The sequence below is a fragment of the Lepus europaeus genome, chromosome 1, assembly GCF_033115175.1.
Source record: "Lepus europaeus isolate LE1 chromosome 1, mLepTim1.pri, whole genome shotgun sequence".
NCBI lineage: Eukaryota > Metazoa > Chordata > Mammalia > Lagomorpha > Leporidae > Lepus > Lepus europaeus.
This window is the reverse complement of record NC_084827.1, coordinates 18,922,450-18,945,796: the sequence shown is the minus strand read 5'-3', so window position 1 is coordinate 18,945,796 and position 23,347 is coordinate 18,922,450. Positions and strand designations below refer to the sequence as shown.

The 23,347-nt window shown below is 49.4% G+C and overlaps 1 protein-coding gene across 1 annotated transcript in view; it reads left to right on the top strand.

The window, feature by feature from the left end:
* NRF1 (nuclear respiratory factor 1) overlaps window positions 1-23,347 on the top strand; it is a 150,696-nt gene that overhangs the window by 124,882 nt on the left and 2,467 nt on the right. The window lies entirely within an intron of this gene.

The following is a 23,347-nucleotide window of genomic DNA, read 5'->3' as shown; positions in this document are numbered from 1 at the left end:
AGTGCCCAGAGGTGGGCAGGAAATGCTCTGAGTACTGGGCAGTGACCGGGTCATGAAAAAGACATTGACCCTGGGACTGGTGTGTCTCTCCAGACCAGGAAACTGTGGCTGTCCATTCTGTTTAGGAACCTTGGTTCTCGTACTTTGAGTTTTTAGTTTTTTTCTTTTTCCGTTTCGTTTTTTTGTATTAAAGGTGATAGGCACACCACATTTAGGGAGCTGTTTAAGATAGGTCATCAACATTTTTGTTTGTTAGCGAACTTGTGTTTTCTCTCCTCAGTTCTGTTTGTCTAACAGACATCGAACACTTGCTGTGCAGAAAGACTGCACGGTGCCGTGTGTGCGTTGCCTTACTTCAGTCTCAGAGTAACCCCGTGGTCGCCGTGTAGCATCCTCGTGTAGGAAAGCACACAGAAAGGACCAGGAAGTTGACCAGGTCCACACAGAGAGTGGCAGACACGGAATCAGAACTGAGGTGATTTGTTTCTAGCCACTCTGCTGTGAGCTCCAGGCTCCTGTCTGGACCCCCACAAATGCAGAGCAAATCCCTGTCTTGCAGTACTGAGTGCGTGGGTTTGGCAATGTCAAGCCTCTCTCCTCCCCTGCCAGAAGCCACATGCCACAGGCTGGTTCAGAGTGCCTGTCTGCCCGGCTGTTCCTGATGGCTGTGAACCCTCCCCTCCGCTGGCCTGCAGGAGCCCAGGGTCTGTGTGTGTCGTGAGAAGGCCCCTTCTGTGTTAGTGAATGAACACGCCCTCGGTGCAGGTGCTGCTTGGGGGAAGGAGGCAGTACACCCATCTGAAGAGCGTTTCCTCATCTGGAAGCCTCTCTCCAGCCACCTGCTGCTCTACAGTTTGCCCAGGGCTTCTGCCAGCCTCCTGTCTTCTCCCAAGGAAAGCAGAGGGACTCAGGGAGTATGAATCAGCCTATGACAAGTTGCTGGCTGTTTTGTTTCCTCAAGTCCTCACCAGGCCGCCCCTGGGGCTTTCTACAGCCCTTGACTGGAGTCCAGCAGGTAGAGAGTACATCTTGCTGAGGCTCAGAATCCACTCCGCCTGGGGTCTCAACCTGCTTTCTTCATGCCCTGAATGAAAGGAAACGGACTGGAAGGCTGTTTAAAAATTAAAGCTGATGGCAAGGCGTTCCACTGTGCTCACAGAAAGAGCAGCTCTTCACATTTATCTTTGGTGCTGTGGGTTCCTCTTTGGGCCTGGGCCTGGGCCTGGCAATAGTCTTGCTACTGAGGTTAATGCAAGTCTATATTATACATTATGTATCAACATTGATAATATATTTTAATTTATTTAATGAATATAAATTAATATGTGATATATGTAATATGTTATACATTATACAAGTCTCTATTTAGGGTATCCTAAAGCTGTACACTGCACCTTGAGAAATTCCATACCAAAACAAAGGATGTCGGGTCCACAGCATGATATGATGTGTGACTGGATCTTAAGCACCCTCCCACACACTCCTCATCCCACAAAAAATAAGTTCAACCTCTGCTATAGGAAGTGGTGGTGAGGGCCGTCTGACCTTGCAGGTGTCTAGTGTAGGCCAAGACTAGGAGGGGAACGAGATGAGAGCGTGTGCGGGAGCTGGCTGCTCACAGAGCTGCCCACTAACGAGCTCTGTGGTCTTGGGCAAGCAGCTGAGCCTCTCTAAGCCTTAACTGCAGAGTCAGGATGATGATGGCTCTACACTTGCAAGGTGGCTGTGAGCAGTGAGCAAGATGAGTCCTGCCGTGAGCTTAGCATGGTACCTGGTACAGGGATACATGGTAGCCAGGAAGTCCTTTTGTTGTTGTTTTGACAGATAGAGTTAGACAGTGGGAGAGAAGCAACTGGGACTAGAACCCGGTGCCCATATGGGATGCCGGCTCTGCAGGTGGAGGATTAACCAAGTGAGCCACGGCGCCAGCCCCGTCCCATGAAGTTCTTATGAGCTACCAATGTTCCAGTTTCTCCATCACACAGCAGCAGTACAGGGATCTGCTCAGAGTGCCCAGTGCTGCCGCAGACCCTGTGTTCCTATCTCGATCCTGGGTCTGATGCCTGCTGCACACATTGCCAGAGCTGTGCTCCGGAGGTAGACAGTGTAACCGCGGGAAGGGACTGGGAGTCCCTGACTGAGGACAAGGGAAGGCGTCACTATCAGGAGGCTCCTGCTGATGGTTGTGTTGCCCCTGGCCCAGGGTTGCTGTTTTCTGCCAGCACATTGTTCACAGTAATTAGTTTGACCTTTTTTTTTTTTTTTTTTTTAAGATTTATGTATTTATTTGGAGAGCAGAGTTACAGAGGCAGAGAGAGAGAAAGGTTTTCTCCCCAGATGGCCACAACGGCCGAAGCTGCGGTGATCCGAAGCCAGGAGCTTCTTCCAGGTCTCCCATACAGATGCAAAGGCCCAAGAGTTGGGCCATCTTCTGCTGCCTTCCCAGACCATAGCAGAGAGCTGAATTGGAAGTGGAGCAGCCAGGACTTGAACTGGCGCCCATATGGGATGCCGGCACTATAGGCAGCATCATTACCTGCTATGTCACAGTATCAGCCCCCAGTTCAACCTTTTTTTAATTTCTAAAATGGCAGACTCTCTTCCAGTCTCAACCACTGTATTGTATTTCAGCTTCCATCATGAAGAATTTTTTTTTACTTGCCACCACTACCATCTCTTATTACTTATGTGCAGTCCTTCCTCAGCTTTTCTTTCAAAATAAGAGGTAACAGGCTGGTGTTGTGGCTTAATAGATAAAGCCACTGCCTTCGACACCACCATCCCACATGGCTGCTGGTTCGAGACCCAGCTGTTCCACTTCTGATTCAGCTCCCTGCTAGTGTGCCTGGGAAAGCAATGGAAGATGGCTCAGGCACTTGGACCCCTACACCCACGTGGGCAACCCAGAGGAAGCTCCTGACTCCTGGCTTCAGCCGGCTGGGTTGTTGCAACCATTTGGGGAGTGAACCAACAGACAGAAGCTCTCTCTGTTTCTCCCTCTTTCTCTGTGGCCCTGCCTTTCAAATAAATCAATCTAGAAAAAAAGAGGTAAAATGCTGATCATCGTCTGGATGGCCGGTAAATTGCTCCCTCCCTCTCCTCTCTGCGCGCCTGTCCTCGGGACTTAGGAGCATATTTTGTTCGCAGAGGAATCAGTTAGGGTGTAAAGTTCCTCTAGAAACTCTGTTAGTGTTACTCCCCGCAGACATGGCTGATGCACTGCTGTGCTGTGCACCAAATCTCTCTGCCTGTAATAATCTGAAATAAAAAGTTTAAATAAATGTAGTAAAAAAGTTTTATTGTAGAGTGCCTCTCGCCTCCCAGCACTTTGAAAGTGCCACTGTGTTTTCTTTTCTTTTCTTTTTTTTTAAAGATGTATTTATTTGAAAGAGTTACACAGAGAGAAAAGGAGAGGGGAGGGGGCAGGGGGAGCGGTCCTTCCATCCAGTGGTTCACTCCCCAAGTGGCCGCAGTGGCCGGCGCTGCGCCACTCTGAAGCCAGGAACAACTTCTGGGCCTCCCACACGGGTACAGGGGCCCAAGGCCTTGTGCCATCTTCTGCTTTCCCAGGCCACAGCAGAGAGCTGGATCGGAAGTGGAGCAGCTGGGAACCGAACCTGCGCCCATATGGGATGCAGGCACTGCAGGCGGCGTCTTTACCTGCTACACCACAGCACCGGCCCCACTCCACTGTGTTCTGTGATGCTGTGGTGCTGTTTGCATTTTAAATCCAAGCGTATTAAGTTCAGTGCCTCCAGGACCCGGAGCGGACAGCCCGAGCAGCTGGTTTTGTGTGAGCTGTGAGTCTGAAATGACTCCTTGGAGGAGGAGCAGCACGGGTGGTAGCTGTGGGCATTAGGCCACTCTCCTGTAAGGTACGTGGGCCTGTGTTCCATTGATCATCTTGTTGATAGAGTGACTTAAGGGAGAGGAAGATACTGGTGGGCTCTCTGCCAAACCAGGCGGACGCATTACCCATTCTATAAGGAAGAGCAAATGCAAATTGCTTCCAAATACAGCTGTTCCCCCTTGGAATTGGGTATTTTTTACATAAAGGGGAGGGGCATTCTCAGTGACCTGGAAAGTTTGCCTCTTTTAATAAATAAGATGTGGAGAGCTTTGAAAGTCAGAGTTACAGAGAGACAGAGACAGAGAGAGAGGAGAGAGAGAGAGAGAGAGAGAGATCTTTCATCTGCTTATTCACTTCCCAGATGGCCACAATGGCTAGTTCTGGGCCAGGCCAAAGGCAGGAGCCTGGAGTTTCATGTGGGTGGCAGGGGCCTAAGTACTTGGGCCATCTACCACTGTTTTCCCAGGCCATTAGCAGGATGCTGGATTGGAAGTGGAGCAGCCAGGACACAAACTGATGCCCGTATGGGATGATGGTGTTGAAGATGGCAGCTTTACCCACCACACCACAATGCTGGCCCCAAATCAGGGTCTTTTCGATGGCCTCTGATTAAACTGGAACTTGATGTGGTAACTACATGCACCAGAATTATTTTAAGGAGGAATGGTGGTAGCCATATTTTACTTTAGAAGTCAGAGTCAGAGCTGGCGTCTGGCACAGCAAGTTAAGCCACTGCTCTGCAGCACCAGCATTCCATATGACATCTTAAACTCCCTGCTGCTCCACTTCTGATCCAGCTCTCTGCTCTATACCTAGGAGGCAGGGCGACCCACATGCTTGGGTCTCTGCACTTATGTGGGATACTGGGCTGGAGTTCCTGGCTCCTGGCTTTGACTTGGCCCAGCTCAAGCCATTGCAGCTATTTGGGGAATGAACCAGAGGGTGAAAGATTATCTGTCTGTCTTTCTCTCTTTTTCTCTGTAACTCTGCCTTTCAAAATAATAAATACATCTTTTAAAAAAATAATCTGCCTACTTTTAAGACTTTGTGAGATTCAATTGTACCTACCACATGCATGATGTGTTAAAAAACACATACACAAAAGGAAGTCAGGGTCAAGATAAATCTTAGCAGAGGCAAATAAATACATGATATGAGAATCTAAGCTCTAACGCTGCACTGTCCAAATGGTAGATGTTAGCGTCATGTGACTGAACTTAAATACAAGCTAACTGAAATTAAATAAAACTCATAAGAATTATATACTACTATAGTTTTAATGATGTTATGACTTTCTTTTAGGATTTATTTACTTATTTGAAAAGCAGAGTTACAGAGAGAAAGGGAAAAAGAGAGAGATTTTTTTTTTTCTGACAGGCAGAGTGGATAGTGAGAGAGAGACAGAGAGAAAGGTCTTCCTTTTTGCCGTTGGTTCACCCTCCAATGGTCGCTGCAGCCGGCGCATCTCGCTGATCTGAAGCCAGCCAGGTGCTTCTCCTGGTCAAAGAGAGAGATCTTCCTTCTGCATGGTCACTCCCCAAATAGCCACAGTTAAAGGCCTGAATGAAAGATTTTTAAACTTTTTAATACTTTTTTCAAAGATGTATTGATTTATTTATATGAAAGTCTGAGTTAGAGAGAAGGAGAGACAGAGAGTGAGAGATTTCCCATCTCGTGGTTCATTCCCTGGATGGCCACAACGGCCAGTGCTAGGCTAAGCCAAAGCCAGGAGCGAGGAGCTTCATCCAGGTCTCCCAGGTGGGTGGCAGAGGCCCACACACTTGGGCCGTCTTCTGCTGCTTTTCCCAGGCCATTAACAGGGAACTGGATCAGAGGTAGAGCAGCCGGGACATGAAGTGGCACCCATATGGGATGGCATTCCAGGCAGCGGCTTGGAATGGTAATACAGTGGCTGTATTACCCACTCCACCACAGCGCCGGCCCTTTATTATTTATTATTTTAGGATTTATCCGTGGGACCAGTACTGTGGCTTACCAGGTAAAGCCGCTGCCTACAGTGCCAGCATCCCATATGGGCACTGGTTCAAGTCCTGGCTGCTCCACTTCCAATCCAGCTCTCTGCCGTGGCCTGCGAAAGCAGTACAAGATGGCCCAAGTCCTGGGGCCCCTGCACTCACATGGGAGACCGGGAAAAAGTTCCTAGCTCCTGGCCGGCGCCGTGGCTTAACAGGCTAATCCTCCGCCTAGCGGCGCTGGCACACTGGGTTCTAGTCCCGGTCGGGGCGCCGGATTCTATCCCGGTTGCCCCTCTTCCAGGCCAGCTCTCTGCTATGGCCCGGGAGTGCAGTGGAGGATGGCCCAAGTGCTTGGGCCCTGCACCCGCATGGGAGACCAGGAGAAGCACCTGGCTCCTGGCTTCGGATCAGCGCGATGAGCCGGCTGCAGCGGCCATTGGAGGGTGAACCAACGGCAAAAAGGAAGACCTTTCTCTCTGTCTCTCTCTCTCACTATCCACTCTGCCTGTCTAAATAAATAAATAAAATTATAAAAAAAAAAAAAAAAAAAGAAGTTCCTAGTTCCTGGCTTCAGATCAGCCCAGCTCCAGCCACTGTGGCCATCTGAGGGGTGGACCAGCAAATGGAGGACCTCTCTGTTTCTCTCTGCCTCTGCTTCTTTGTAACTCTGCCTTTTAAATAAAGTAAATAAATCTTTAAAAAAGATTTATTCATGGCCGGCGCCGTGGCTCAACAGGCTAATCCTCCGCCTTGTGGCGCCAGCACACCGGGTTCTAGTCCCGGTTGGGGTGCCGGATTCTATCCCGGTTGCCCCTCTTCCAGGCCAGCTCTCTGCTATGGCCCGGGAGTGCAGTGGAGGATGGCCCAAGTGCTTGGGCCCTGCACCCGCATGGGAGACCAGGAGAAGCAGCTGGCTCCTGGCTTCGGATCAGTGCGATGTCCCGTCCGCTGCGGCCATTGGAGGGTGAACCAACGGCAAAGGAAGACCTTTCTCTCTGTCTCTCTCTCTCACTATCCACTCTGCCTGTCAAAAAAAAAAAAAAAGATTTATTCATTTCCTATTTTAAATGTTGAAGGGCCACACATGTTCTGAGGTACTGGGTTTTTAATTTACTTGGCATTTATCCACATCTAAATTTAAGCAGACACATATACCTGCAGTAATTGTGCAGATACAGAACATTTCCTCGGTGCGGAGAGCTCTGGGGTGGTGCTGATCCACAGGCTGGAGGGCTGGCCGTTTGACCTGGTGGTTAAGACGCAGTGAGCATGCCCACATCCACACGGAGCACCTGGACACAGTGCCTGCCCCTAGCTCCTGACTCCAGCTTCCTACTAATGCAGACCCTAGGAGGCAGCAAGTGAGTGGCTCACCGCCACCCCTGTGGAGATGTTGATTAAGTTCCTGGTTCCTGACTTCAGTCCAGCCCAGCTCTAGCCATCCCAGTCATTTGGGAAATAAACCAGCAGATAGGAGCTCTTTCCCTCCCTCCTTCCCTTCTTCCCTCTGTGTGTGTGTGTGTGTGTGTATGTCCCCATCTCTTTCTTTTTGTGTGTGTCTGCTTCTCAAATAATTTAATAATATAAATTCTCAAATAATTTTAACATAATAATTAGGGCAAGGAGCAAACATTGTATGGCAGATAAAGCCAGTGCCTGCAGTGCCAGCATCCTATATGGGCACCAGTTCAAGTCCCAGCTGCTCCTCTTCCGATCCAGCTCTCTGCTATGGCCTGGGAAAGCAGTGGAAAATGCCCCAACCACTTAGGACCCTGTGTCCATGTGGAAGACCTGGAAGAAGCTCCTGGCTCCTGGCTTTGGCCTGGCCCAGCCTAGGCCGTGGCAGCCATTTGGGGTGTGAACCAGCAGATGGAAGATCTCTCTCTTTCTCTATAACACTGCCTTTCAGATAAATAAGTAAATATTTTTAGGAACAATAAAATAAAAATTAAGGTTATAGGGGCCAACACTGTGGTATAGCGGGTAAAGCCACTGCCTGCAGTGCCAGCATCCCATATGGGCGCCGGTTCAAGTCCCGGTTGCTCCACTTCTGATCCAGCTCTCTGTTATGGCCTGGGAAAGCAGTGGAGGATGGCCCAAGTCCTTGGGCCCCTGCACCCATGTGGAAGACCTGGAAGAAGCTCCTGGCTCCTGGCTTCGGATTGGCACACTTCCAGCCGTTGCGGCCAATTGGGGAGTGAATCGTTAGATGGAAGACCTCTCTCTCTCTCTCTCTGACTCTTCTCTCTTTGTGTAACTGTTTCAAATAAATAAATAAATCTTCTTTAAAACAAAAATTAAGGCTATAGCAAAAGTATTGTGATCTTCTGGCAGGTTGTGTCCCCAGCCAGGGAAGGCCTTGTCTCACAGTGACCTCCACTCACAGACAGCATGGTTTTGCTTTAAAAAAAAAAAAAAAGAAAAGAAAAAAAAAACAGGCTGCCCATGTGACGCAGTAATCCGCAGCCGGTGAACAGCAGGCCAGGAGGGTTGCAAGCAGAGTGGCCTATTTTTATGCACTGCAGAGTCCAAGCAGGAAAACCTGAGACAGGAGGCAGTGGTGACACGGAGCTTCACTCTGATCTATTCATGACCCAGGCCACTTGCGTATTTCCACCACGATTCCTCACTAATGCGAGTTTCTCTTCGTGGCTTAAGTATCCGCAGCCAGGTGCTCAAGTGAATTTATAGTGGCCCCACAAAGATCAAATGTCCACAAGCCTGGTGGCTCACAGAGCTGAAAAGACATTACTGTTGGATGAAGTCCAAATTTCGCCATGAACATGGCTGCCGTGGGACATGGGACGCAGAAGCGGACAGCGAGGCTCTCAGTAGAACACACGCTGCCCTGCACAGTGTGTCACATGGCCCTTTGGTGACGGGGAGGCAGGGAGAGTGTGGTGGGGACTTTGTGCCCCTGAAGTGCGGAGCACCTTCCAGAATAGCTCTTGGGAGGTGGTGACCATCCTGTGACACCCAGCTGCTCCCGCCCAGGGAAGCGCGTTAAAGGCGCTGACGTATTCAGTCTCAGCCTACAGTCCTGGTGGCGCCGTGAGCACGCGGCTCCCGTTGACTGCTCCCCCTGCTGCGTGGCGGCTGGGTTCATCTCTAGAGGGCTCCCTCTTCCTGCTTCCGGGACAGATTCCAGGGCCCCGCTGCTAGGCCTGCCTTCTGGAGGAGGTGGCGATCCCCCACGGAGAGTCCCCTGTTGTGAGGGGAAGATCGTGGATCTCTCAGACAGATGAGATTCACTTTTCTGGGATTCCCAGGCCTTTCCTGTCCGTGTTCAGACAGAGCCCCACCACTGGAGGAGCTTGCTGTGGGCAGGTCTCTTTGCCTCCCTCAAACACTGAGCTGTGGACACATCAGCACATCAGAAGGGCCGTCTGCCTGGTGAGAGTGCCCCGCCTGCCTGCCAGCGTGGTTCAGCCTGTCTCTCCCGGGACGGGCGGTCTGCAAGCCACAAGGGTCTCTGCCCTCCCCCATTACTCACTCATGTGGCCTCAGCACTCGCTTGTATGTTAGGAACTGCTAGTTCAGGCTTTGCTGCTCAAAGTCTTAAAGACTACAGAACAAAAGAAATGGGAAGCCACTAGATGTTTGTTTCACTCTTTCTCTCTCTCTCTCTCTTTTTTTTTTTTTTTAAGATTGATTGATTTATTTGACAGGTTACAGTGAAAGGGAGAGAGCTTGATCAATCTTTCATCTGCTGGTCACTGCCCAAATGGCCACAACAGTCAGGGTTCGGCCTGGCCAAAGCCAGGAGCTTGGAATTCATCCAGATCTCTCATGTGGATGTCAGGGGCCCAAGAACTTGAGCAGTCTTCTGCTGCCTTCCCAAACTATGAGAAAGGAGCTGGATCAGAAGTGGAATAGCCGGGATTCGAACTGCCATTCACATGGGTGGCTGGTGTTGCGGGCCAAGGCTGGCTTAACTAACCCTGTGCCGCAACGCTGGCCCTGGTCCCTATTCTTAGATGAGTGCTTAGAGGCCATGGCCTGCAGATGGAGCATCCAGATGCCATCTGTGTGAAAGGCTGGATGCTTCCAGAGCTGGCTCCTCACGGCCCCAGAGGCAGTTCATCTGCACTGTCGAGCCATGCAGGCCTAGCTGTGGTCTGTCAGGTCTTCCCGCCATGGGAAGCCTGGTGAGTGAACAGGACACCAGTCTGAGGGACGTTTTGGGCAGAGACTTGGGCCGGGGCTGTTGGGTGGGAATACCCCTAGAGGGTCCCTGCCATCTGGCAGATGGACACCACTGACTGCCCAGTGTCCCCAAGGCCGAGCCACTTGTTTCTTTATCTCATTCCCCTTCTTGTTAGGGTTTCAGATATTTCTCCTGTTCCTCTCCCACTCTTCCTTCCCCTGCCCCTCCTCCTCCTCCCCCCCCCCCCCCATTTATATTTTATTTGAAAGCATTATGGAGACACAGAGGCAGAGAGAGAATCTTCCATCTGCTGGTTCACTCCCCAAATGGCAGCAACAGTCGGAGCTAGGCTGATCAGGCGCCAGGAGCTTCAGATCTCCCACACAGGTTCTGGGGCCCAAGGCCTTGGGCCATCTTCCACTGCTTTCCCAGGCCATAGCAGAGAGCTGGATCGGAAGTAGAGCAGCCTGGACTAGAACCGGCACCCATATGGGATGCCGGCACTATAGGCGGCAGCTTTACTTGCTACACCACAGCGCCAGCCCCTCAGATCTTTATTTCTTTCTTTTTTTTTTGGACAGGCAGAGTGGATAGTGAGAGAGAGAGAGACAGAGAGAAAGGTCTTCCTTTGCCGTTGGTTCACCCTCCAATGGCTGCTGCGGCCGGCGCATCTCGCTGATCCGAAGCCAGGAGCCAGGTGCTTCTCCGGGTCTCCCATGCGGGTGCAGGGCCCAAGCACTTGGGCCATCCTCCACTGCCTTCCCGGGCCATAGCGGAGAGCTGGCCTGGAAGAGGGGCAACCGGGATAGAATCCGGCACCCCAACCGGGACTAGAACCCGGTGTGCCGGCGCCGCAAGGCGGGGGATTAGCCTATTAAGCCACGGTGCCGGCTCCTCAGATCTTTCTGTCTTATTATGTGAAGTGCAGACAGTGATCTTAGATGATTTCAGGTCCTGAGAACCAAGACAGCTTTGTTGCCTGTCATTGCAGGCAATATTCTGTAAAAGGAATTTTTATTTTGGGGGCATATCAAATCCAAAGCTATAATTGGACAAGTTTAATGGAAGTCATTTCTATTCCATACATGGATGAAAAAGCAGGTTTTAACTGAACATGTTAAAGGGTCAGTAATCCTGGTCACGCAGGCATCACATTATAACAGGACAGATTCTTCCAGAATAAAAAATGTCAGGTTTGTGGGTAAAGGGGACTTTCCTTTTTTTTTATTTATGCTTCCACTGGGATTTTGAAGGAATGTCAGCACACTGTTATTAACTCTCATAGCTTGCACAGCGCAGCCAGGGTGATTTGGGGCCCTCTGGCTCTCAGGTTACCTGGGTAAATACAAGGGTTCACTTCCCAGCGCCCAACTCTGCCATTGGCTTAGTAAACAGCAAGTGTGCAGAGCCCGGCAGCGGCCGTAATCTGAACAGGATAAACATGCTTCCTCTCTGTGCGATGCCTCCTCCTGCCAGGAGCAGGGTATCAGATGAAGGGCAGCTTGTGGCTGGGGCCAGTCAAGTGAACGTCTGAGCGGCACCTTCCTCATCCTCTGCTTCCCGGGCCGCCCACCGCACATCTGCTCCCAACAAAGCCCCTTTTCTCCTCCCGTTGGTCAGACTGAGGGCAAAGGCCCCACCAAGAGACATCCTGGTTTTGCTTTGTCAGCACAATTGCCTGTGACATAATTGCACCAAATCTTCGTTATTAGACAGGCCCCAATTTAGAGATTTTCAGAGTCGAAATGGAATTTTCAAAGTGAAATTGATTTAAAAAAATTGCCATTGTAAAGGCAGCAGTTGGATCTGAGAATCCTTGAAGGGGTCTAAATATGGAAATGGAGACACGGTTCTGAAGGAGGCTACCAAGATCTTGCCGTGGGAGAGGCTCCCTGGACAGGCATCCCGCAGTTCTGGCTTTGCGGTCCAGCCTCTTGCTTCCTGTAGCGCTATAACCTGTGCCTGCACTGCATTGTTCTCCAGTGTTTCTCCCACGGAGCCCTCGGCGGCTGCAAGGAGCTAAAATAAGAGGATGGGGTGGGCAGGGAAGGAAAGAACCCGTGATAGAACTAAGGGAAGTGCCGCGGAAGTACAAAGCATTCTGCTCCAGACTGAGTTTCCATCTGAATGAAGGCAGTGCTTTTAGCCTTATAGTGTGTGTGTGTGTGAGAGAGAGAGAGAGAAAAAAATGCACATCTGTGGTGTGGGAATGGAACACTGGAAGCTCTAGAAGGGTTGTAGAGCTACATTCTGGCTATCTCAAATGAATTAAAAGTAAATTAAAAAGTTAGTTCTGGGGCTGGCATTGTGGCGTGGAGGGTAAGGCCACCTACGATGCAGGCATCCTACATGGACACCAGTCTGTGGGCTAGCTGCTCAATGGCCTGGGACAGCAGCGGAAGATGGCTCAAGGATTTGGGCCCCTGCAGCCACATGGGAGACCCAGGTGAAGCCCCAGGCTTCAGCCTGGCCCAGTGCTGGCCATTGCAGCCATCTGGGTAGAGAACCAGCTGAAGGAAGATGTGTCTTTTTTAACAACTTTTTCCTCCGAGAATCTGGCATCCTTTCCTTGCCCTTTCCCCTCAAAAAATTACTGACTTAGAGGAAGTGAAGTAAGAGTGTCCACTTTCCACCGACCCTCTCCCCAGCCTGCCTGAGGCTTCACAGCCCTGCTGCTGGGTTGGAGAGTTCTTCCTGCAAAGAGCCTCTGTGAGCACTTGGGGCCCAGAGTGGATGTATGAATTGCTTGTTCTGCAGACAACATGGAGTGTGGACAGCACCCCTGGGGGTGGGGCACGGGAGTACTAGTATCTTCCCTTCTCAGTGACTCCAACCCAGAACGGGATCTTCACCCTTGCTTCTGCCACTTGTCTGCCTCCAGTAGCTCCTCTACAGTTGCTTTGACTCGTGGGAGAAAACCCACATGAAATTACGTTGTGCACACATAACGTTATTGATCCTCATAGCAGCCCTGAGACAGAAGTGGCCTGTTGGTTTATCACGGTAAATGTAGTCAGCTCTTAGAGTTGTCACCTACAGATTATCTGCCAGGCAGATTGCTCATGACACATTTTAAATCCAGGACAGCGTAAGCCATCTCCTCCGCCCATGCCCAGCTGCTGCGTACTTAGGGAACACAAATTAGTTTTCATATTAGCTTAAGGAAGACATAATTAGGAAGGTAAGTCTGCTACAAACCACATCGTAAATTCCAGTTTAGCAAGGGAGGTTTGGGGGAAATGATGGATGCTCCCTGTAGCTCAGGTAGGTTTTTAAAAGCTTGTGCGCCATGAGTATGCAGTGAGCTGGCACGTTTACTGACGGATTCCTGAAACCTCCTTGGGTGGGCGTCAGAGATGCACCTGCCCTGTGCACCTGGGATGTGCGGTGGAAGCTGCAGAGCCACAGAGCTTCTGGTGGCTTTCACAGTTCTCTTACTTGGCCTATGGACGGCAGACTGTGCAGGTTGCAAGTGGATTCTGATTCAGAAGACCCCAAAGGGGGAAAGAGGGAAGCAGCTGGGGTGGAGTGACTCGAGGCTGCCACAGGCACTGCCCTGGCCAGCATGGAAGGCGCAGTTCCTCTCTGCACCTACTAGTTAATAACCTTGGTAACGTGACTTTGTAGTGTTGGCACTCCTTTTTCATTTATTAGCTGGGATTCTTTTATGAAGAACTTGACTACAGTGACAGTTTGGCCATGCCAGGGGCAGTTCAGATAGGATCGGCAGAATGCTTTATCAAGATGAAGGTTATCAGGTAGGTATCTTCCTGTGTGACCGTCAGACCCATACCTGTCAGTTTACTCCACTTTCCAGTCTGGCATCTTCAGGTCATCTCAGTGTCTACAGCAAAGAAACTTTTACCTTTGATCTGCTGTTAGAAAGTTTAAGGTTTGGGGTTTTTCCAAAATGGTACTGTATAGATTGTGTTAAATAAGGGAATGAAAAGCCAAGGGCACATCTTTGAAGCATCATTGTCTCAATCTCTCCCTGTTCAGGTGTGAAAAACCAGGGCTGGGATGGGTACCTGGAGTTCATTGTACCACTCTTCCTTCCTTTGTGCTGATTCCATCATAAGAATTTTGGAAAAATATAACAGAGAGGCTGCTGTTGTGGCACAGCAGGTTAAGCTATGTCAGCCAGTTCAAGTCTCCACTCTTCCGCTTCCGACTCAGCCCCCTGCTAATGTGCCTGGGAAAACAGCCGAAGACAGTCCAAATGCTTGGGCCCCTGCACCCTTGTGGGAGATCTGGGTGGAGTTCCTAGTTCTTGGCTTTGGCCTGGCCCAGTCCTGGTCATTGCTACCACTTGGGGAGTGAACCAGCAGATGGAAGATCAATATCTCTCACTCACCCTCTCTCCCCTTCTCCAACTCTGTCATTCTGCCTTTTAAGTAAATAAAATAAATCTTTTAAATAATAACAACAATGGAAAAGTAAATCCATCTCTGCTCCTCCCGCTGGGTAGCCCCTTCCCCGGGCCCTGCTGCTCGTGTTTTTTTGTTTTGTTTTGTTTTGTTTTGTTTTGTTTTGTTTTTTGACAGGCAGAGTGGACAGTGAGAGAGAGACAGAGAAAGGTCTTCCTTTGCCGTTGGTTCACCCTCCAATGGCCGCTGCGGCCGGCGCATCTCGCTGATCCGAAGCCAGGAGCCAGGTGCAGGGCCCAAGCACTTGGGCCATCCTCCACTGCACTCCCTGGCCATAGCAGAGAGCTGGCCTGGAAGAGGGGCAACCAGGACAGAATCCGGCGCCCCGACCGGGACTAGAACCAGGTGTGCCGGCGCTGCAAGGTGGAGGATTAGCCTGTTGAGCCATGGCGCCGGCCCACCTGCTGCTCATTTCTGTACTTGACTGCTCCAGACTCTCGCAGAGCCTGCCCACGGCTCCTGAGGTTTCCATGATCTTCCCTGCACTTTGTTTAAAACTATTCGTTTGTGGCTGGCGCCGTGGCACAGTAGTTTAATCCTCTGTCTGTGGTGCTGGCATCCCATATGGGCGCCGGTTCTAGTCCCGGCTGCTCCTCTTCCAATCCAGCTCTCTGCTATGGCCTCAGAAAGCAGAAGATGGCCCAAGTACTTGGGCCCCTGCACCTGTGTGGGAGACCAGGAAGATGCACCTGGCTCCTGGCTTCAGATCAACTCAGCTCCGGCCGTTGTGGCCACTTGGGGAGTGAATCAGCGGAAGGAAGACCTTTCTCTCTCTCTCTCTCACTGTCTGTAACTCTACCTCTCAAATAAATAAATAGAATCTTTTTAAAAAGATAAAAAAAAATTAAAAATAAAACTGTTGATTCCTTATGTATTGCCCATTTGCTACCCATTAGTATGAACTTTATTCTAGAACGGTTTTTCTGAGTAAGCCAGGAGACTATCTAGAGGGGAAGAAAAAACCTTGGGTGCTGAGTGCTGCCCAGTAGACCAAGGCACCTGTGGGGCTGCTAGTGACTTCAGGAGAGTATTCAGCACTGGCCAGATGTAAGGCATATTTTAATCCATAAATCCCTCAGATGTACCCAAAAGCCTTGGATTTGGAAAATGCGGAAGAGGAAGATTAAATGTTCCAAAGGCAGCTAATATAACCGAAAGTGAGCTACTGGGAAAGAAGTGATTTTTCTCTTTACCTCTTGTCTTCCTATCATAAGGGTGCCTGGCTTTCCTTTTTGGTTGATATTGGCATTCGTTTCATGACCTTCCTTCCTCTTTCTGTGTCTCCTTCTCTCTATCTCTCTCTCTGTTTTTTTTTTTTTTTTTTTTTTTTTTTTTTAAAGATTTTGTTTATTTGAGAGGCAGAGGCGGGGGGGGGGGGGTGGTGTCTTCCATCCATTAGTTCAATCCCCAAATGGCCCCAACAACCAGAGCTGGGCCCATCCGAAGCCAGGAGCCAGGAGCTTCTTCTGGGTCTCCCACATGGGTGCAGGGGCCCAAGCACTTGGGCCATCCTCCACTGCTTTCCCAGGTGCATTAGCTCTTACCTTCATCTCTTTCTATGCCAATATACTCCATGCTTGTTCTTCATATGATAGCGGCTTTGCTTAGATGGTAGCCACTGCTGTAAATGAGGATTTTTAAGGGACTTGCCTTCGCCTTTCACCCCAGAAACACCTGTAGATACCCCTAATGACTCTAAAAGCATCAGAGCTTGCTTAAATAGTATGTGTGGCTCCATCTCTTACTTCTGCCTTCTGGCTTCCTATTTAAGCCAGTGTTTTCCTGACCTGCGTGGTTAGCTCTCGTGTCCATATACTGTAGTAGGCATGAGGTCGTAGTTTCCTTTGGGTTTTAACTCTTCCACCAACTGTTGTGTTTATTATTTGTTTAGCTCTCTGTTTTTTCTCACAACCATCAATATTTTTTCTCTCAACTAAAGATATTTCCATGACCAACTTGGAAGGCATTTGGGCTGAAAGATTCAGTTACAGCAAACAATTCCCAAAGGTTTCCTGACTTGTGAGGGCAATGAAAGGCCCATTCTTCCCAGGTGACTGTCCTGCTCTATCTTGTCACAGCTTGGGGGGGGGGGGGGGCAGGCTGCAGGTCCCATAACTGACCAGACCTGCAGCCCCTGTGCTCTTTGGCTCATGCCTGTTCTATGAATTTCTGGAGTTTAGAAGAGTGTCGGAGTAATGACCTCGTACCATCCTGCCCTGGTCATGTTTTTAACATGCGTCGTGCGCTGCGGTTAACCCTAAAGTGCTGATTTACTGATGCCCGGGGTAGCGACTGTTTTGCCTTTGCCATGGTGCATTTCCACTGCCAGTCCGACCACTGCTGTGCTTCACCAGGGAGCTGCCTGCCTGTCCATCTGCTCCGATTTCACGGCTTTTATCGCTAATCTGTACATCTTTGAAGGCCTGTGGCGAACACCGTGCTTCCTGGCAGGGGCGAATCCATGCTGAAAGGAGATCCGTGCTGTCTCTGCCGTCCTCGCTGCTTCCCGAGAGCATGAGTCTGGCAGCTGCGGCCCAGCGAGACTGCACCAGCCCTCTCACTCAGAGACATCTGTGAAAAGCAGCCAGTGTTTACTGCGCACCTACTGTGTGCCGTAGCAGACCGCACCAGTGTCAGCACATCTAGTAATTAGTACTAGTAATTACCATTTTACATAGGAGGAAGCCAAGGCTCCCAAGCTGTTACGTGGCAGAACCAGTATTCCGCTGTATGGCACTATCTAAATGTGATGAACTGGGGAGCCTTAACTGGAGCCGAACAGCCATCTCCGCCCCCATATCAAGTGCACCTGAACTGCCGTACTGTACAGCATGTAGCTGTAGCACTCTAAGAAACTTATAGAAAATGTCTGACTTCATTCTGAAGCAGAGTAAAAGACCTCCTGGCTCTTCAGGCCATGGAGGTCAAGCCTAAAGGGAGTGGAGTCAAGTTTCTGAACATCTTCAAGAACACGATCAATCATAAGCTGTCATCATATTCGAGTATTGAGCACCTGCTATGGAGAAGTTGTTCATTATCCAGAGACGTGGTCCTACCAACGAGTTAAGTGAGGATATTTATATAGAGCATGTATTATTATCATTTATATATTTATAGAGAGCATTTATTATATAATAATATATAAATAGATAATGTAATTTATTATTTATATCAAGCATTAGCTGAAAGAAGGGAGGAAGAGGAGAGAGAGAGAGAGGGCGGGCATGCACATGTGAGTGCTACTTGGAAACAGGTTAGCATAGACTCAGTACTGAGTCAGTAGTGGAGGTGGTGAAGTAAGATGGAGAGGGAACCTCGTGGGCTGTTCAAGAAAGGCATGAGGATTACTGGGAGAACAGGACATAGACCAGCAGGAAATAACGGGCGGCAGAAGCTTCTGCTGGGGCAGGTGTATGGCGTTTTCCGGGCACACGGAGTGGACAGGGATGGCTGTAATGAAGGGGTAATGCAGGGTATTTGTAGAAAGCTCACACAAGCCCCTCAATTGTTAGCTGTGTGGACTTTACTTGTCTGGTAGTAGAAAGCCACCAAAGTAGTTTTTTTGGTGGGATGACGTGATTTTGCCAGCCAGTACTTCACGATCTAGGTAATTATGGTATCTAGACTTACTGATTAGATCTCAAGATACTTCGAGAAGGTAATTGTGGGAAAGACTGATCCCCTGAATAAATAAATAAAAATGCTACACACACACATTGTACAACAGGCAGAGACCCCAGGAGAGGTCAGCAGCAGAGATGCTCACGAACAATCAGTCCACAGTGTGCGAGTCTGTGACCCTGACCTTTAACGTTACTCTCTTTAACGTTGGCGCCCATGGTCTACCACAGCGCTCCCTGGAGCCACTGTCAGAGACAGAGCACCGTAAAACCTCATGGCCTTGTTTTGCAGAACACAAGGCCAAGCTCCTTAATGTGAGCACAGGGTATTAGAAGACAAGGCCAGGCTTGTGAGCAGATGCCGTAATCTACCACCCATGGATATGATTGAGAGGCTCACAGACAACCCCCTGTCCAAAAGGACATGCCCTGTCACTTACATTGCTTTAAATCTTAAATCCCAATACTAGACATGGACTGTTTTGAGTCTTGAATTGGGGGAAGGGGAACAGTTAAGAGTCTCCCATTATTTGACATAATAGTTAAAGTTATTTGTCATAATAAAGTTTGAAAACCTGAGGTATAAGTCACAGGAGCACTGACTCCTTAAATTTGGGTTCCTGCATATAGTGGAATACTGGGCAGCCACTAAAAAAAATGAAATACAGTAAAACAGCTCTCTTTGTACTTTATAAGGAAATATCTTTTTGAAAAAATATAGTGTGTCTGAACAGTGAGCATCGTTTGAGTGGAGAAAATACGCAGACACATATACATGTACATATGCTTGCAAATGCACAGGCCATCCTGGGTAGATGAGGGACCACCCGAGAAGCCAGCCACGGTAGCTAACTCTGGAAAGGAGATGTGCCTTTCTCTACACCCTGCTGTTGCTTTTTCCCTTTGCCCTCTGACAGAAATTAAATGCCTTCTAAAGTATAAATTTTCCTCTTAGGAGAATTTAGGAGTTAAACTCTAAAGAGACTAATAAACACCTATTGCTCTAATGAAAGGAGCAAGTAGACAAAGCAGAAGCCTTTCCACCAGGTTCCAGTCTCCCTGGGGTTCTCCCCTGGCCCAGCATCAGACTTGAAGGGAAAACGAGTATTGGGGGGAGTTGTGTCCAGAGTTGGAATGGCCCGGAATCTGAATTTGCTGAGCATGTCCCCATGTTTGAAAGGCAGGCCGACAGAATCTTCCATCCACTGCTTCACTCCCCAGATGGCCTTAATGGCCGGAGCGCGGGCAAAGCCAGAAGCCCAGAACTCCATTCTGGTCTCCCACATGAGTGGCGAAGACCCAAATACTTGGTCCAACTTCTGTTGCTTTCCCAGGCACATTAGTAGGGAGCTGTATTGGAAGTAGAACAGCCAGGACTTGAACCAGCACTCATATGGGATGCTGGTGTTGCAGGCCATGGCTTAAACCCCTGTGTCACAATGCCAGCCCCTACTTTTTCTTTTTTCAAATAAATTTTCATGCTTGCTTTTGAGTTTAAAGAAAAGAGAGTGGGGGCTGCCACTGTGGCATAGCCAGTAAAGCCATCGTCTGCAGTACCGGCATCCCATATGGGCACCAGTTTGAATCCCAGCTGCTCCATTTCCAATCCAGCTCTCTGCTATGGCCTGGGAAAGCAGTGGAAGATGGCCCAAGTTCTTGGACCCCTGCACCCATGTGGGAGACCCAGAAGAAGCTCCTGGCTCCTGGTTTCGGATAAGCCCAGCTCCAGCCATTGCGGCCATTTGGGAAGTGAATGAGCGGATGGAAGACTTCTCTCTGCCTCTGCCTCTCTGTAACTGTGCCTTTCAAATAAATAAATCTTAAAAAAAGAAAGAAAGAAAAGGGGATGGATGTTTGGCCCTGGAGGTTTAGATGTCATTGGAAACCCTCGTTCCATATCGGAATGCCTGAGTCCCAGCTCCACTTCCAATTCCAGTTGCCTGCTAATGTGCACCCTGGGAGGCAACAGTGATGGTTCCAAGTAGCTGGGGCCCTGCCACCCGTGTGGGAGACCTGCATTGAGTTCCTGGCTTCTGACTTCCGCTTCTGGCTGTTTTGGGCATTTGGGGAGTAAACCAGCAGATGAAAACTGTCTCTCCTTTGTGTGTCTGTCTCTCTCCCTCGCAAATAAATAAGTAAAAATTATAATTATAAAGGCAGGGCAGATTGGATTTGCTAGGTTGAAAGGACTGAGGTTTCTCATCGTGTTGCAATACTGGGGTACTAAAATCTGCAGGTTTGGGGAAGGAAGGGCACCTGCTCTGCTACTTCCCAGGGCTCAGCTTAGATCCAGCAGCCAGTAAAAGGGCTTTGAAAAGAACTATGCAAATGCCAAGGGAGTTTTATTGCTAGGGTTGCTGTGGGGTCTCTCCAGGCCCTTCACATAGACGATGGAGGGCTCCTGTTGCTTAGTCAGTGACCCAGAACACAAGCTTGGATTAGCGTGCGCCTCTAGATTAGGGCTAATCAGAGGCAGGCTGAGCAGATGTGAGGACAGTCCCAGCCTGATTACTGGGCCTCAGCGTTTAATCATCCCTCCTCCAAGGGCAGCCGGCCCGCTTAGTGCATCCTGGCCAACCAGGCCTCCGCCCCACCCCCTGCCGTGGACATCAAGGCTGCTGGGTCGGAGACGCTGAGGTGGTTTACTGTAGTCTGTCAGCACGGTGCCCTCCAGTGAGATGGCTGAAGCTATGTCGAGAACAGGGACTTCCAAGGCAATGCAGTGACCTCTGGATATGGAATTTCTCCCTCTGAAAGGCTTGTTTTTAATTGGTAAATTTACTTGAGAGGCATAAAGACAGAGTTCTCCCTTCCCCTGGTTCACTCCTCTAAATGCCTGAAATGGCTAAGGCGGGGCCAAGGCCAAAGCCAGGAGCTGGGAGCTCAGTGGAGGTCTCCCCCATGGGGGCAGAGACCCAAGGACTTGAGCTGTTACCACTGTCTCCATGGGCCGCATTAGTAGAAACCTGGAGTCTGAGCCAGCTGTCCTAACCCACGTCTTCCCCACTAGGCCAGAAGCCCACCCCGACAGGCTTTTCAGCTGTATAGATGCTGTCACCAGCGCTGTGTGGAGATGAGTTTATCACTCATTTGTGGAGGCCAGATTGGCTCCTTCCCTGGCTGAAAGGGGGTACAGGAGGTATAAAAAGATTGGGTTTACTTGGCTGAGTATTTTTTTTTTTAATTTTTAAATTTTTTAAGCTGAACAGATTTCATGTGTTTCATATGTATAGATTTAGGAGCATAGTGGTGTATTTTTTTTTTTAATGTTGCTTTTTTTGCTGAGCAGGGAACTCCTGTTCTAAAAAGATCTCACCAACTTCAGACTCTCCCACTTAGCATCGGGTCCTTAGAAGGGTGGCAGGTTTTATTCTAGAATGTAGAGAGCCTTTATTGAGGGGCCAGCACTGCACTGTAAGTGGAAAATGCAATGTCTTAACACTGCACTTGGAGTTGGCGCTTGGGTGGGCCTTTGGCACAGCAGTCTTGACACCAGGAGCCAGGAGCTTCTTCTGGGTCACTCACGTTGGGTGCAGGGGCCCAAGCACTTGGACCATCTTCCACTGCTTTCCCAGGTGCACTAGCAGGGAGCTGGATTGGAAGTGGAGCAGCCTGGACTGCCAGTGTCTAGGTGCCAGCTTAACCTGCTCTGCCACAGCACCAACCCTGAGAGGTTGGACCTCTGAAGTCCCTGTTTCCTCTACTAGTCTTTGATATTTCATCTTTTCTCACTATCTCAAAAGATTTCCTGAACTTGTTTTCTGACCTTCTTTGGAATGTACCTCATCTATTAGATTTTTTATTTTAGATTTGTTCTGATATTCCTTTTTTTTTTTTTTAATTGGTTTATTTTGTTTGAAAATCAGAGTTACAGAGAGAGAGGAAGAGACAGAGACAGAGAGAGAAAAAGAGAGAGAGATCTTCCATCCACTGGTTCACTCCTCAAAAGGCCGTAACAACCAGAGCTGGGCCAGGCCAAAGCCAGGAGCTTCTTCCGGGTCTCCCATATGCGTGCAGGGGCCCAAGGACTTGGTGCATTCTCCAGTGCTTTCCCAGAAGCATTAGCAGGAAGCTGGATTAGAAGTGGAACAACCAGGACCTGAACCAGCACCCATATATATGGGCCGCCAGTGCTGCAGACGGCAGCTTAACCCGCTGTGCCGCAGCACTGGCCCTATTCCCTTTTTGTAGCATCCCATTTTTGTGGTACAGACTCTTCTGTCTCCTTGGGTGTCAGAGTCTGGACACCTGTGTTTTGTTTGCCCCTGTGTGCCTCTGTGTCCCGTCGGGATGCCTGGTGTGCAGGGGAGCCGCGATGGGCACAGCGTGCAGGAGAGCGTGAGGGTGCAGGCCTCCCTCCCAGCCAAATACCACCACAGGCATTGGGACCACCCCAGGTCCGCTTCCCGGTGCTGTGGCTGAGCCTCGGCGTCCTGGCCTGTGTGGGTGACGGGGCGGGGGTGCATCTTGTCCCACCACAGTGAGGCCTCCACAGCACTGCCCGCCCTCCGCCCTCCGCTCTCCGAGTTACACCCTCCTTTCATACTCTGAGTGATAGTGTGTTAAGAGCTGGTTGAGGGCTTCTTGTTCAGTTGGTTGGTTGACTCCAAAAGGTGTTTTTAAATTTTACTGGTCTGGGAAATCTAGAAATCAGGCAACCAATCAAACGACCTGGGCTTTTGTTTTTTGAAATCTTGAAAGTTATCATTTTGGCTTTTTTTAAGGTTTTTATTTTCTTTATATTTCTAATTAGTTTTTCACAGATTCAGTGTAGTTGGTATATGCAGTTCTAATAATGGTATTCCCTTCCCCCCACCCTCCCTCCTCTTCTCCTTAATGCTTCACTGAATGTGAAGTTTAACGAGTAAAAAGCAAAGACCCTAGTTGGTGGGAATATAGACAGTGCCGCAGAGTATAGTGAATGGAGAAAATGGCCACTTCCCCCCTACACAGTCAACTTTAAAGCAATCACAGTCATTGGAACTGTCGTAGTATAACATTCTTAACCAGTGGTTTGTATCACTGACAAAGGTATCAAACAGAGTTTTACAAAACTATATTGGCAGCAATCCTGACACAAATGGGCATTTTTTTCTTTGTTTTTGGGGTTTTCTCCCCTTTTTTTAATTTCGACCCCCACGTGTAAGGGAGAACACGCAGCGTTTGTCCTTCTGCGTCCATCTGATTCCCTCAGCGAGGTGTCCTGCAGTTGCATGCGTTCTGGTGCACGTGGTAGGATTGCGTTCTTTTTTATAGCTGAATACTATTCCACTGTGTGTATATGTGCCACATTTTCCTTATCCATTCCTCTGAGGATGGACATGTCG